This window comes from Eubalaena glacialis, chromosome 3 (genome assembly GCF_028564815.1).
Source record: "Eubalaena glacialis isolate mEubGla1 chromosome 3, mEubGla1.1.hap2.+ XY, whole genome shotgun sequence".
NCBI lineage: Eukaryota > Metazoa > Chordata > Mammalia > Artiodactyla > Balaenidae > Eubalaena > Eubalaena glacialis.
Genome location: NC_083718.1, coordinates 48919329 through 48932753, shown reverse-complemented (window position 1 = coordinate 48932753; position 13425 = coordinate 48919329). Strand labels below are relative to the sequence as shown.

At 35.6% G+C, this 13425-nt stretch overlaps 1 protein-coding gene across 2 annotated transcripts in view; it reads left to right on the top strand.

The window, feature by feature from the left end:
* RNF2 (ring finger protein 2) overlaps positions 1-13425 on the top strand; it is a 52259-nt gene that overhangs the window by 18767 nt on the left and 20067 nt on the right. The gene's annotated exons all lie outside the window — the stretch shown is intronic.

Sequence of the window (13425 nt, the reverse complement as noted above, 5' to 3'; positions counted from 1 at the left end):
AGCCTCTAGCACAAAGATACCAGTTCAGAGGAAAATCTATAGCTAGCTCACTGTTTAAAATATGTATGCAAGCATACCAGATGGATGTGGAGAGCTATGGTATCAGCTCTTTTCTTTAAGACAAGGAAAAAAGTGCAGAAAGCCTTGTATATGACTTGAATGCTAGACGTGTGAACTTTAATGCACAATATGCTTCTTTTTGACCTGCTTTGAAAACAAGAGAGTGGAGGAAACGACTGGTCGAGGTTGGTATTCAAGTTGTAAGAAGTATTCAAGTTGAAAGAAGTTGCTAAAGGTAAAATACCTTCTTAGCTTAAGAGGACACGACTGTGTTAGGCATTGTACTATTAAGGATATTTAAGCAGGCTTTTTTTTTTTTAAATTTTATTTATTTATTTATTTATGGCTGTGTTGGGTCTTCGTTTCTGTGCGAGGGCTTTCTCTAGTTGCGGCAAGTGTGGGCCACTCTTCATCGCGGTGCATGGGCCTCTCACTATTGCGGCCTCTCTTGTTGCGGAGCACAGGCTCCAGACGCGCAGGCTCAGTAATTGTGGCTCACGGGCCTAGTCGCTCCGCGGCATGTGGGATCCTCCCAGACCAGGGCTCGAACCCGTGTCCCCTGCATTGGCAGGCAGACTCTCAGCCACTGCGCCACCAGGGAAGCCCTGGTGGTGCAATGGTTGAGAGGAAGCCCTATACTTTTATTCCAAAGTATAAAATTCCAAAGGATTTTATACTTTGATATTTGTAGTATCTCTGAAGAGTAGTTTATAGCAGGGTTGAGGTTCACCATTAAGTTTCTTCCTATTGCTGATGAGTTGTTTTCGAACCAGCTGCAGATAATCCATAAAGATTGATATTTGGTGGGATAACTTTAACTACGTCTCTTCCTGCACCTGTGAGTTCAGTTAACAAGCCCAGAATTTCCTTTGACCCTTACTCCACTTTTTCTTTTTACACTGCATGTTCCTTTCTCTTATAGTTTTGGCTAATATAAGCTGAAATTTCCCACCAGAACCTTTCTTGCTTCAGATGGGTTTATTCTTCTGGATGACCTTGCATGTACCTTATGTGCAACAAGTCCAGAACTGAATTCAGCTTCTCATCCCTTCCTAGAAGATGCATACCATTTCCTGTTTAAGAAACATTTAAAGTATTTTTTTATTGCTGTAAAATATATACTATGTAAAATTTACCATTTTTAATCATTTTTAAGTGTAGTATTAAATAGCATTAAGTACATTAACACTGTTAATGTAACTATTACTACTATTTATTTCCTGAACTTTTTCATCATCCCACACTGTAACTACTCATTACCAATCCACCCCTGCCCCCAGCCCGTAGTAACCGCTATTCTACTTTCTATGAATTTGACCATTCTAGGTACTTCATATAAGTGGAATCACAATCTTCATTCCTTTGTGTTTGGCTTATTTTACTTAGTATAATGTTTTATTTATTTATTTAATAGTTTAATGTATTTTAATAACAAACTTACAGGAACAGCACAGAAGACAGACAACATTAAAAACATGTACTTGCATGTAGGACAACTCAGAAAAATATAGTGAATGGATGGAATCTACTATATGATAAGAATGCTACAAACACCATTTAGTTGCAGTCAGTAAGAAATTTACTCGTTTTAAAAAAATCCAAATGCTGGCATTGTCCAGAAAAATTTAACAGCTTTATTTATAATTGTTATAAAGTTGAACTGCTGAGACATTTTGACTTGCATTAATGCTTTATGTCCCCTCATTTGTGTTAAAAATTCACACACAAATGAAAATGGAAAAACTGCCAGTACCTGATTTCTGTCCCCTATTTTTCCAGTCATGTACTTAGGTACTTTTTGACCTCATTGTGTGTGTGTGGGGGGGGAATCTAACATTCAGAACTACCAGTAACAGGAGGATAGTGTTCTTTGATGTGCAAAAGTTTTTAATTTTAATAGAGTCTTGTTTATCAGTTTTCGCTTTTGTTGCCTATGCTTTTTGTGTCATATCCAAAAAATCATTGCCGAATTCAGTGTCATGAAGAATTTCCCCTGTGTTTTCTTCTAAGAGTTTTATAGTTTTAGCTCTTACATTTAGATCTTTGATCCATTTTGAGTTAATTTTTTTATGTGGGATAAGGTAGGAGTCTAACTTCATTCTTTTGCAGGTAGATAGCCATTTTTTTTCCAGTAACTTTTGTTGACAAGACTGATCTTTCCCCATTGAATGATCTTGGCACCCTTGTCAATGTAATTGACCATAATACATGAAGATTTACTTCTGGGCTTTCTATTCGATTCCATTGGTTGGTCTGTATGTCTGCCTTTATGCCAGTACCAAATTATTTTGAATATTGTAGCTTTGTAGCAAGTTTTGAAATTAGGAAGTATGAGTCCTCCAACTTGTTCTTTTTCAAGATTATTTTGGCTATTTGGGGTCCATTGAGATTCTATATGAATTTTAGAGTGGGTTTTTCAATTTTTGCAAAAAATATTGTTGAGTTTTTGTTAGGGATTGTACCGAATCTGTAGATTGCTTTGGGTAGTATTGTCATCTTAACAATATTAAGTCTTCTGGTCTATGAACAAGGGACGGGATATCTTACCATTTATTTGTCTTTAATTTCTTTTAGCAGTGTTTTGTAATTTTCAGTGTACAAATCTTTTTTCTCCTTGATTAAATTTATTCCTAAGTATTATTCTTTTTGATGCTTTTGTAAATGGGATTGTTTTATTGATTTCCTTTTCAGACTGTTCATTGTTAGTATATGGAAGGTCAACTGATTTTTGTGTTGATTTTCTTTTTTTTTCCCTTGTGCAACTGTTGAAGTCATTGATCAGTTCAGTTTTGAACATTTTTTTGGTGGAATCTTTAGGGTTTTCTACATAAGATCATGGCATCTGTTAACAGATACTTTTAGTTCCTTTCTAATTTGGACACCTTTATTTCTTTTTCTTGCCTAATTGATCTGGCTAGAACTTCCAAAAATACGTTGAGTAGAAGTGGTGAAAATACCATTTCCTGTTTTGTTAACTCACTTTCTTAGCATCAACATCTTAAAAAACCCACAAGCTTGTGGCTCTACTCTCCTCTTTTCTTATTTCCTATATCCCATGTATTTTACCTTCTCAGTATTTTTCAGCTCTGTTCCTCCTAAGTCATTCTTATTATTACCAGCCCCATTGTAGGCATTTCTAATTTGGATACTAGCCTTTAACTAGTATTCTTGCCTCCCTCATCCTCCACTGTTGCCAGAGTTGGTCTTTTTGTCCTAAATGCAAATCTGATCTTGTCATTGCACTGTGAATTTCTCCTGACACCTTTGCATGACATACTGAGCCTCCCTGATCTCACCCACAGTTTAATTCTTCAGCCTCACTCTGTGCCACTCCCTTTCTCCCTCTTATCATCAATTTAATGGTGAACTACTTGGAGTTTCACAAACACCGTGCTGAGTTGTGCCTTTGCTTAATATGTTGGTCCTTCAGGACTGCTTTCCTTTCCTCAGTTGGTTAACTTCCACTTAACTGTCAGCTCTCCTCCAAGGAGGAATGTCTTTCTCTAGGTTTCTTTGTGCTCTTGTAGCATTTATCAAACTGTGTTGAAAATATGTTCAGGGCCCACTAGCCAGTAAACTCACGGAGGGTCTCATTTCCATCATGTGCTGTGGTAGCTCTCAAATGTTTCCCAAACTTTTGAACTCAACTGTTTTTCATTATGGGTCTGTTAGCTTCTCATATGGGTAGGCAGAGGGACAGAAGGAAAACCAGGCTGCTGCTGATATAACTGGTGTTGGCTATTAATAGCCCTTGATAGGTGCTTTCTGAAGTCTTGGGGAGAGACTGAATTGGGCCATTAAGAAAGTTATCTGTGGGAGTGGGGAAAGTGAAGGAGTAGTGTTTGAGGAAATGAGATAGTGATGAGGAGAAGTATTATAGGAGGGCACAGATCACACTAAATTATCTAGATCTGCATTTTAAATGCTTTAAACAATTTTTAAAACATTTATTTTTCCTGTAACTATAACTTAATTTTATATAGAGACCAGAAAACATTAAGTCTGTTACCAGTAGTACTCAGAAACTTAAGACTGGATAATGAAGATATGGTAAATCACCTTTGAAAGGTTCCTGCTTTGTGTTCCACAGTGTGGAAAGATATAATCCAATTAGGAAGTGATTATATTACCTTTTAAAATAAAGCTATTGGGTTACCAAAAGTAATTTAGCTTTTTATTCCAGATGTTTAGTACAATGACAACTTTTCCAATAAAGAACACTTTCTTTGTGTTTTTAGAAGCTTACAGAAATTAGTGTCTGTCTTACAGCTGTAGCTTTAGATTAAACTGCTGTGAGTGGCTTTTCTGAGGTGATGCTTATTGCAGGCAATGTTATGATGGCAATTGGATTGCTTACTCAGAATTATTTCTCCCTGGTTTGCCTAGTCGAATAAATTTCTAAACTCTAACACCTGTATCCTGTGAGCAAGCAGTGTTTTAATTAAGGAACAAATCGTTTGCTCATTCACTTGTTGTATAATGTAATGCAAGAGGAAAAGAAAAATGCTAAAGGTTGGGAGAGTTAATTTGATGTGACCTTTATTTACTTTATGTTCAGAGATGGCAGTAACTGTGGAAGAAAAAGATAAATTTCTTGTTAAAAAAAAGAGTTTCATAGTTTTTGTTTCGTAGTAGAGAAGCAAATCTCAAACAAATGAAGAAAAATGCTTTATAGGAAAATGGGATAATCTAAGTAATTTAAAAGTGATTGTATTTTCTGATACATGGTTCACAGTTTAAAAAACAAATTAAGGAAACAAATCATATACAGGATAAAGACAGAAGTATTGGCTGTGAGGAGTTAGTTATATAGTTACTTTTACTTTTGGCAGTTGTGGTAGGCTGAAAAATGGACCCTCCAAAGATATCCACATCCGAATCCTGGGAATCTGTGATGTTACTTTATTTGGGGGGGTGGGGGTCTTTGCAGATGTCATTAAGTTAAAGATTTTGATATAAGGAGATTACGCTGGATTATCTGGGTGAGCTCTAAATGTTATTACATTTGTCTTTGTAAGTGAGAGGCAGAGTTTACATGCAGAAGAGGAGGAGGCAATGTGACCACAGAGGCAAAGATTGGCGTGTTGTGGCCACAAGTAAAGGAATGCCAGCAGTTACTCCAATCTGGAAGAGACAAGGAACAGATTCTCCCATAAAATCTCTGGAGGATGCACAGACCTGCCAGCACCTTGATTTTGGCCCAGTGATACTGATTTAGGATTTTTGGCCTCCAGGACTGAGCGAGAGAATTTTCTGTTGTTTTAAACCGCAAAACTTGTGGTAATTTATTTCAGCTGTTGTATGAAACTAATACATCAATCTTTCTTCAAAGTATGAATGGACATTTCTGAATAACTCCATATACCTTAACTCTGTTAACTCTTTGTTCTTTTGGGGGGGTATATTTATAGCTCAAGCATGTTAGACTGTAGTTCTATTTCAAATACTCTGAATAGACCAGGTAATTTTTATGATTAAAACAACTGGTAAACATTTTTAGGCGCAGAACTTTGAGGTTTTAGCTCAAAATAAGTTATATTTAAAGCTCTTTTTTTGGGAAGAGTGTTTTTATTCATTCTGGAATCTCCCTGGTGGCTACTTTCAATAGCTACACTCTGGTAAGAGTACAATTTAGAGTCCTAAAATTTTACAACACAGTGTCAGCCCTTTTGCCTGTGTATCTGCTGTTTGATAAGAATTCTTCTTTCACCTGCACTACAGAAAATGTACACTTGAGGCTCTTATTGAGAATGGAGTTATGAGTTTTTTATGACCCAGCATGTGTCAGGGAGTCTTTGAGACTTGACACTTTGGTTTATTAGGAGTCTGACCAAAGTGTAAAGACCATGTAGATTCTCTGCACTTTAGCCCTGTATCCTTAATGATCAGACAGCAGTGTACCTGGCCTATATTATCTTAATTTTCTCAAAGATTATATATGTGTTTGGGGAAAGAGAAGGATAATTCAAGAAACATCCATTTGAATGCCTCTAAATGTTCTTCAAAGCTGTGGTTCAAGATGCCCTTCTTTATGTCACCTAGTGCCCCTTGTATAAAGAATCCACAAGTTTCTAATGGGATTTGAGCCAGAAATGTCTGTAATATTTCTTTTTCCCCTTAAGCTTCCAGGAACTACCCTTAGTATTCAGTTACATACAGGTGACTAGCAGTAAACAACTGACAAAGATATCTGCCCTTTCTGGCAACTTCTGTTTATTATAGAAAAGGCCTTAAATAAGTAGTCTTGGGAACAAATAAGCCTGTTGATTGATTTTTTTCTTTTTTTTAATCACATGAGGCACATGATCAAGCATTCTTGTGTTCCTTTCTAAAATAATAAAATTATTATTTTTGAAAGGGGTTTTATGTAAAAATTTTTATTTTTAATAAGTTAGGGGGTGGCTAAGTCATTTTTTCCCCTAGTCTTTTACATATTGGGGCCTGAGAAATAATAATTCCTATTTACTGAAATAAAGGAAATTATATCTTTTCAGTTTTATGAGTTATCATTTATAAAATGCCAGACATTTTATATGAACATCTCATTCAACTTTACCAATGACACTGAAAAGTTTTGTCATTTTGCAGATTAATAAAAAAAAAAAAAGCCTTGAGAGACTGAGAAATTTACTTGTGGATCTATAGCCAGTAACAGCCAGCATTAGCGTGCAAACTCAGGTTGATCCAGTTCCAAAAAACACTCTGCTTTCTAGTTGTCTCATTCGTTGTACTATAACAAGGATATCCCTAAAATATGAAGTTCTCTGACTTTATGCTTGAAGAATTTATGGTTTAGTGGATCTGTTTTTCCTTCTAGGGGAGCCAGAGAATGATCTTCGGAGCAAATGCATGGCCCAGTCAAGGAATTTGAGGGTCTTGGAGGTCTCAAAGAGTTGAATGGAACCTGTATTAGTATTGTCCTTAGTTTTTTCATGTGAAACCTGCTATTTGCCACATCTAACGTCTATAGACTAGACTACGGTTTTTTAATACTCCCCTCAGCCAATTTGAGGATTATAGATGAGAGGTGGGATAAAAATGGCACTTTGGGGAGCCTTTACATTACTTTGCCTAGGTACTATTAAGAGAATATTTATGTGAGGCGATGTTATGATTAGTGTCTAAGTCCCTAGATGAGTCTTCAAAAGACTAATCCATAATGTAATTGAATTAGTATACAAATACAAATTTTCCAATACTTTAGACATGTAACTTAAGTATGATTTTTTTTTTAAATTTTATTTATTTATGGCTGTGTTGGGTCTTCGTTTCTGTGCGAGGGCTTTCTCTAGTTGTGGCAAGCGGGGGCCACTCTTCATCGCAGTGCGCGGGCCTCTCACTATCGCGGCCTCTCTTGTTGCGTAGCACAGGCTCCAGACGCGCAGGCTCAGTAATTGTGGCTCACGGGCCTAGTTGCTCCGCGGCATGTGGGATCTTCCCAGACCAGGGCTCGAACCCGTGTCCCCTGCATTGGCAGGCAGATTCTCAACCACTGCGCCACCAGGGAAGCCCCGTATGATATGTTTTTAATGGAAAAAAATTAAAGTGGAAATTTTAGTTTCTAAGTTGAGGATTAATGACAAAATAATTTTTATATTCATTTAAAAAAATTTGTCACTCTTCCTAAAGCCTGAATTACAAGATATGTTTTACCAACCAAATTCTGTTAGAATGATAAAATTTTGATATCTGTATTTGTTCATATTATCCTGAAAGTAGACAAAATTTCTGGGGCCAGGATAGATTTTACAGTAGTAACCACATCAGTTCCCTTTTGCCCCAGTTCTTCACCCCTAGAGTGATGCAGTGAGAGCGGAATGTTCGTTTGGTAGGTGATGAATCCCAAAAATTTGATTCTAGGTGCTTGTATACAAGTTGCCCACCTCTCCTTCTGAGAGAGGGAGAGAGACCTTTGCTCCCTAATATAAACAAATTTTCCTTGGTTACGGAAGGGGAGGAGCCTAGATTTTTAATCTTTGGACTATTAAATGAATGTTTCTGGGGGAAAAATTAGACAAGTCTCAGAATTTACAACCCCTGGAATGTCTCCATAGTCTCACAGCTGTCCCACCCTGAAATATAAACACATATCCTAAAGAGGTGAATCTGTTATCTATACAGTTATCTATAAGTTTTCAAAGCTTGTCCTTTGAGGGACAGATTTCTTTGCTCAGAAAGCCCTCACCATGCAGAAACATAGAACTATTTTCTCTGCACATAGAAAGTAGACCAACTGATAAATCTTCCTTTTTGTTTTATCTTTTCTCAGATTAATTTGAATTGACTTTTTTTTTAGTCATGAAAATATGAAATGTTAAGGTTGCCTAATTTGAGCTCTTTTCTTTATGTAGTCATCACCATTGTTGAGTTGTTCAGCAAATATTTATTAACTATTATATGCTAGGCACATTGCAAGGTACTGGGAATATTGTGGTGAATAAGATAGGTAACTACCCTGCTTTCAAGGAGCTTAGAGGCTATAAAAGTGTAATGGTGAAAAACAAACAAACAAGGGAAGACTTGAGAGAATGACAAAGTTAGAATTTTGTTAGAATGCATGAAGGAGCTAGCTGTGGAAATATCGTGGGGGAAGAGAGCATTCTGTTACAGGTAGAAGGATGGGCTACTGAAAAGATTCTAAAATTAGAATGCGTTTGCCAAGATTGATAAAGATAGCAAATGTGGCTAAAACACAGTCAACAGAATTCAAAATTACAAACATATTTAGGTATTTGGATTTCCTTTTTAATTGCTTAAATGAGGTCGATCACATTATACATTTTGCTCTACAACTTGCTTTTTTTTTTAACTTAATGTATGATGTATACATATGTTGAATTCCATGTCAGTATGTATAACTACATAGTATTTTGTACTATGGGTATATTCTAATTGGCCATATTCCCATTGATAAACAAATATATATGTACATGATTTTTTGCTATTACAATGCTGTGATGACTCTTCAGGTATATATATTTATTGCATACCTGTATGAGAATTTTTGTCAGGTAGATTTCCTAAGAGAACCATTATGAGGTCAAAACTTCGGTGCATTAAAACTTTTGACAGATATAGGCTGCTCTGAGTGGTGATGGTTCAACCAGTACAGTACAGTGAGTCCTATTTTTTGATTTGGCCAAAGAGCAGAGAGTTCTTTCGGTGTATTCTTTCATTGGCATCTATTTTTCAGATACTGACTTTTAATTCACAAGTTAATTTTATTAAATTTTTTGAAGGATAAATGAATGGGATTATTTTGTAGTTTAAGGTTACCTTTGTGTGTTAAAATACATGTTGTACTAAAGTTCTAAAAGCTGATGTGTCTACTATTAGACTTATAAAGAATGTGGATAAAATGACATCAGCCAGTAAGTTAATTGTATGTTGATGAAAGGTAATACACTGAAAAGTAGGGAATGCATTTCCATAGAGATTTCTGTAACAGTCGTGTATAGCTTGATTCAACCAGTTTCCATTTCAAAGAGTACACATTCCTAATGCCAAAAACCCCAGTTATGCCTTAAATGCCAAATTGCTCTGTCCCCAAAACGATGCCACTGTACACTTCCAATGATTTGAGAATTCCTGTTTCTGCACACCCTTTTAACGCCCAGTATTATCAGTCATCTTAATTTTTGTCAGTATTGCAGACAAAAAATAGAGCGTATATAGATAACATTGTCTTGATTTGCAATTAGTGATTTGTAGTGAAGTTAAGCACAATGTAGTTTTGTTAGCCACTTGTATTCCTCTGTTAATTACCCATTTATCATTTTGTCTATATTGAGTTGTCTTTTAAATTGACCTGGGGGAAGATTTGTTATGTATTATGGATTTTGGCTTTTGTTTATTATGTATGTTGCAAATATTTTCTCCCTGTCAATTGTTTATCTTTTAAATGTGCTTATATCTTTTGTTGTTTTTTGTATATAAGTTTAAAACTTTTATGAGGTGAAATGTGAACTATTTTTAAAGCCTTCTGGGTATGGCATCTTGCTTAGGCTGCCTTCCTAATCCCAATCACATGAAGACATTCTACCCTCTTCTAGCTCTTTCGTATAGTTTTTTTAAAATGTTTAATCCTTCTAGAATTTTTTTATTCATTTATTTGTGTAGGTACATCTGATTTACTTCAAAAAATTTAAAACTTTTTGTTATCCCTCTGATTTAAAATATCCTAAATTACATGAATTCACATGTTTTTGAACCCTCTGTTTTGTGCATTATTTCATTCATCTTTGTGCATTAATTCATTCGTCTTTTCTTCAGACCATAGTGTTGCTTTTTATTAGGCTTTAATGTTTGATGTAAGGTAAGCCTCCCTGATTATTTTTCTCTTTTAAAATATCCTGGGTGTTCTTGTGCATCTTCTAAGTGAACCTTAGAATCACTTTGTCTATTTTGATTGGGATTGCCTTATATTGGGTTTATATGTTTATCCAATTTAGGTCTTTTTTAATGGCTTTCAGTTAAGTTGTAGAGTTTTGTCTTTTCAATATTTTTGGAAATTTACTCCTAAATATTTCATAGTTTTTGTTGCCATTGTGAATGGTTGTGAATGGGAGCTATTAAAAAGTACATTTCTAAGTGGTTATTCCTGGTTTATAGGAAACCTGTGGCTTTTTCACCTTGTTTTCTCTCCTCAAGCCAAACATGTTACTGCTTTTTTTTTTAGATCTAGTAGTTGTTCGTTTGATGCTACTGGACGTTCTAGGTAGCTATATTATCTGCAGCTGATGATTTTGTCACTTCCTCTTCCAGTGTGTGTGTGCGTATGTGTGTGTCTCTCTCTTTTTTTTTTTTTTGTGGTGGCATAATTTAGGACTTCTAGCAGAATGTTGTAGGGCAGTCGTGTTTTGCTCCTGACTTTTTAATAGGAATCTTCAAAAGTTTTAACTTTGGGGCTTCTGGCGTATTTTCATCAAGTTAAGGATATTTCCATTTATTTCTAACTTTCTAAGACTTTTAATTAGGAATAGTTGAATTTCTTAAGTGGTATAAAGATGAATATAGCATTCCCTAATAATCTAATTTAAAAATCTGTTTTATATCTATGTATGTGCATTTTCTAACTTTTTTTTCCCTTTTGATTATGTCAGAAATTTAGCTATTGGATTAGCTGTATCAGGTTACTAAATTTTGCTTTCATGAACAAGTCCATTTTTTTTTTAAAGCAGTTGTTTCTGTTTGATTTATGCTTTTATAATGATCATTTTTCCCTTTTACTTAATTAGGTTCATATTCTAATTTCTAATGCTTGGTGCATATTTTTTTCCACTCTCCATGGTTTTATTACTTAAAAATTGAGGGTTATAAGTATTTCTGAAGGACATTTTTCTCATTACACATCCCATACATTTTGGTAAGGTTGTATTTTCACTTTATTAATTTATAAAGAACATATAGTGTCAATTTTGCTTTCCTTTTTAACCCATTCCAGTGTGGCTTTTGCCCCTCAGCTTAACCCCATTTGATTCTTGGGAAGATCACCATCATGGCCCCTTCTTTAGTTCTGTAACCTCTTCTTGTGTATTTTCCCATTTACTTACCTGTCACACTGACCTTTCTGTCTTTCCGACATGTCTGTTCCTTTGAAGTCCTTCCTTGATCCTCTGTTTTTAATAGCTCCTTTTCTCTTCTTGATTATCTAAACCAATGCCCTTTTTTGTATCTCTTATTTAGAACTTAAGAATTTTTAGTTTATTGTGTCATACTTGTGTTTACTGCTATCATTCTTAGCACCTTGTACAGTGCATGGGGTGCAATGGATAATCAGTATTTGAATGAGTGAGTGAATGATATGTAATCTTATGAAAGGATTGGGGCAGGGAGAGGGACCTACCCAGATATATAGGCCTTTTGTCAGGGCAGATCAATTTTGGTAAAAATACATCAGGAAAATTGATAATCTGGAAATTAAATTCCTTTCAAACTATCCAAGCCTTATAGCCTTTTGTGTAGCTCAGGAGTACATATGCATACCCCACTTTGAGGATTCCTAGTTAAATCATAAAAGATCAGCATTAGGAAATTCTTTCCATTTATGTATTATTTAAGGTTCATTTTTTTTTTCCTTTCTAAATGCCTTCCCTCACTCGTTTATTTAACTTTTATTGAAAAGCAGGCTCATTTCTAGGTGTAGGAGAAAATATTAAGATGTATCAAATTATTTAAGTCAGTGGGATAGACATGTAAGCAGCTCTAATGCAATACAAGTAAGTTCAAAGTACAGAAAATACTTTGTACTTTGCATCCCTTTTTTTCTACTCAAGTAAGTATAACCTTTTCCTCTGGCTTCTTCAAGATCTTTTCATTGTCTTTGCATATCTGTAATTTAAAAATGATATGCTGAGGTGTAGTTTTTTTGGCATTTATTCTGCTGGGTATTCTCGGAGCTTCCCGGATTTGTGGTTTGAAAATCTGACATTAATTTGGGGAAATTCTCAGTCATTATTGTTTAAAATATTTCTTCTGTTCCTTTCTCTCTTCTCTTCCTAGTATCCCCATTACATGTATGTTACATCTTTTGTAGATATTCCACAGTCCTTGGATATTTTGTTCTGTTTTTCTTAGTCTTTGTGTTTTTTGCTTTTCAGTTTTTGAGGGTTCTATTGGTACATTCTCTGACTCAGGAATACTTTCTTTAGCTGTATGCAGGCTACTAATAAGACCATCAAAGGCATTCTTTATGGCTGTTACAGTGTTTTTGAGCTCTAATTTCTTTTTAGTTCTTTCTTAGGATTTCCATCTCTCTGCATACATTACCCATGTGTTCTTCTATGGTCTTTATCCTTTAGAGCCCTTAGCATATTATTCATAGTTATTTTAAATTTCTGGTCTGATAATTCCAGTGTCCCTGCCATATCTGGTTCTGATGCTTGCTTTGTCTCTCAAATTGTGTTTTTGTCTTTTGATATGCCTTGTAATTTTTTCTAGAGCCGGACATGATGTACTGGGTAAAAGGAACTGCGCAAAAAGGCCTTTAGTAATGTGGTGGTGAGGTGTGGGGGGAGGGCAAGGGTTCTGTAGTCCTATAATTGGTCTCAGAGCCTATGCCTCTGGGCTGTGAACTTCACTAGTGGTTCTTAGTTTTTTTCTAACCCCTTTTAGGTGGGACAGGAAGACTAGAATGGACTGGAGTTGGGTGTTTCCCTTCCCCAGGTCACTTAGGTTCTGATAGTATCCCAGCAGGTTAGGTTCTGGTTAACTAATTTTCCCTGAGGGCAGGACTTGTTAAGAAGAACTAGAGTACTCTGGCATATTTAGAAATGGTTCCTTTTCCCCTCCCTCTGCTGGACGCATGAGGGGATTTTTCTCTGATAATTAGTGTGGGAATCTGGTTGGGCTACTGGAGGTAAATTT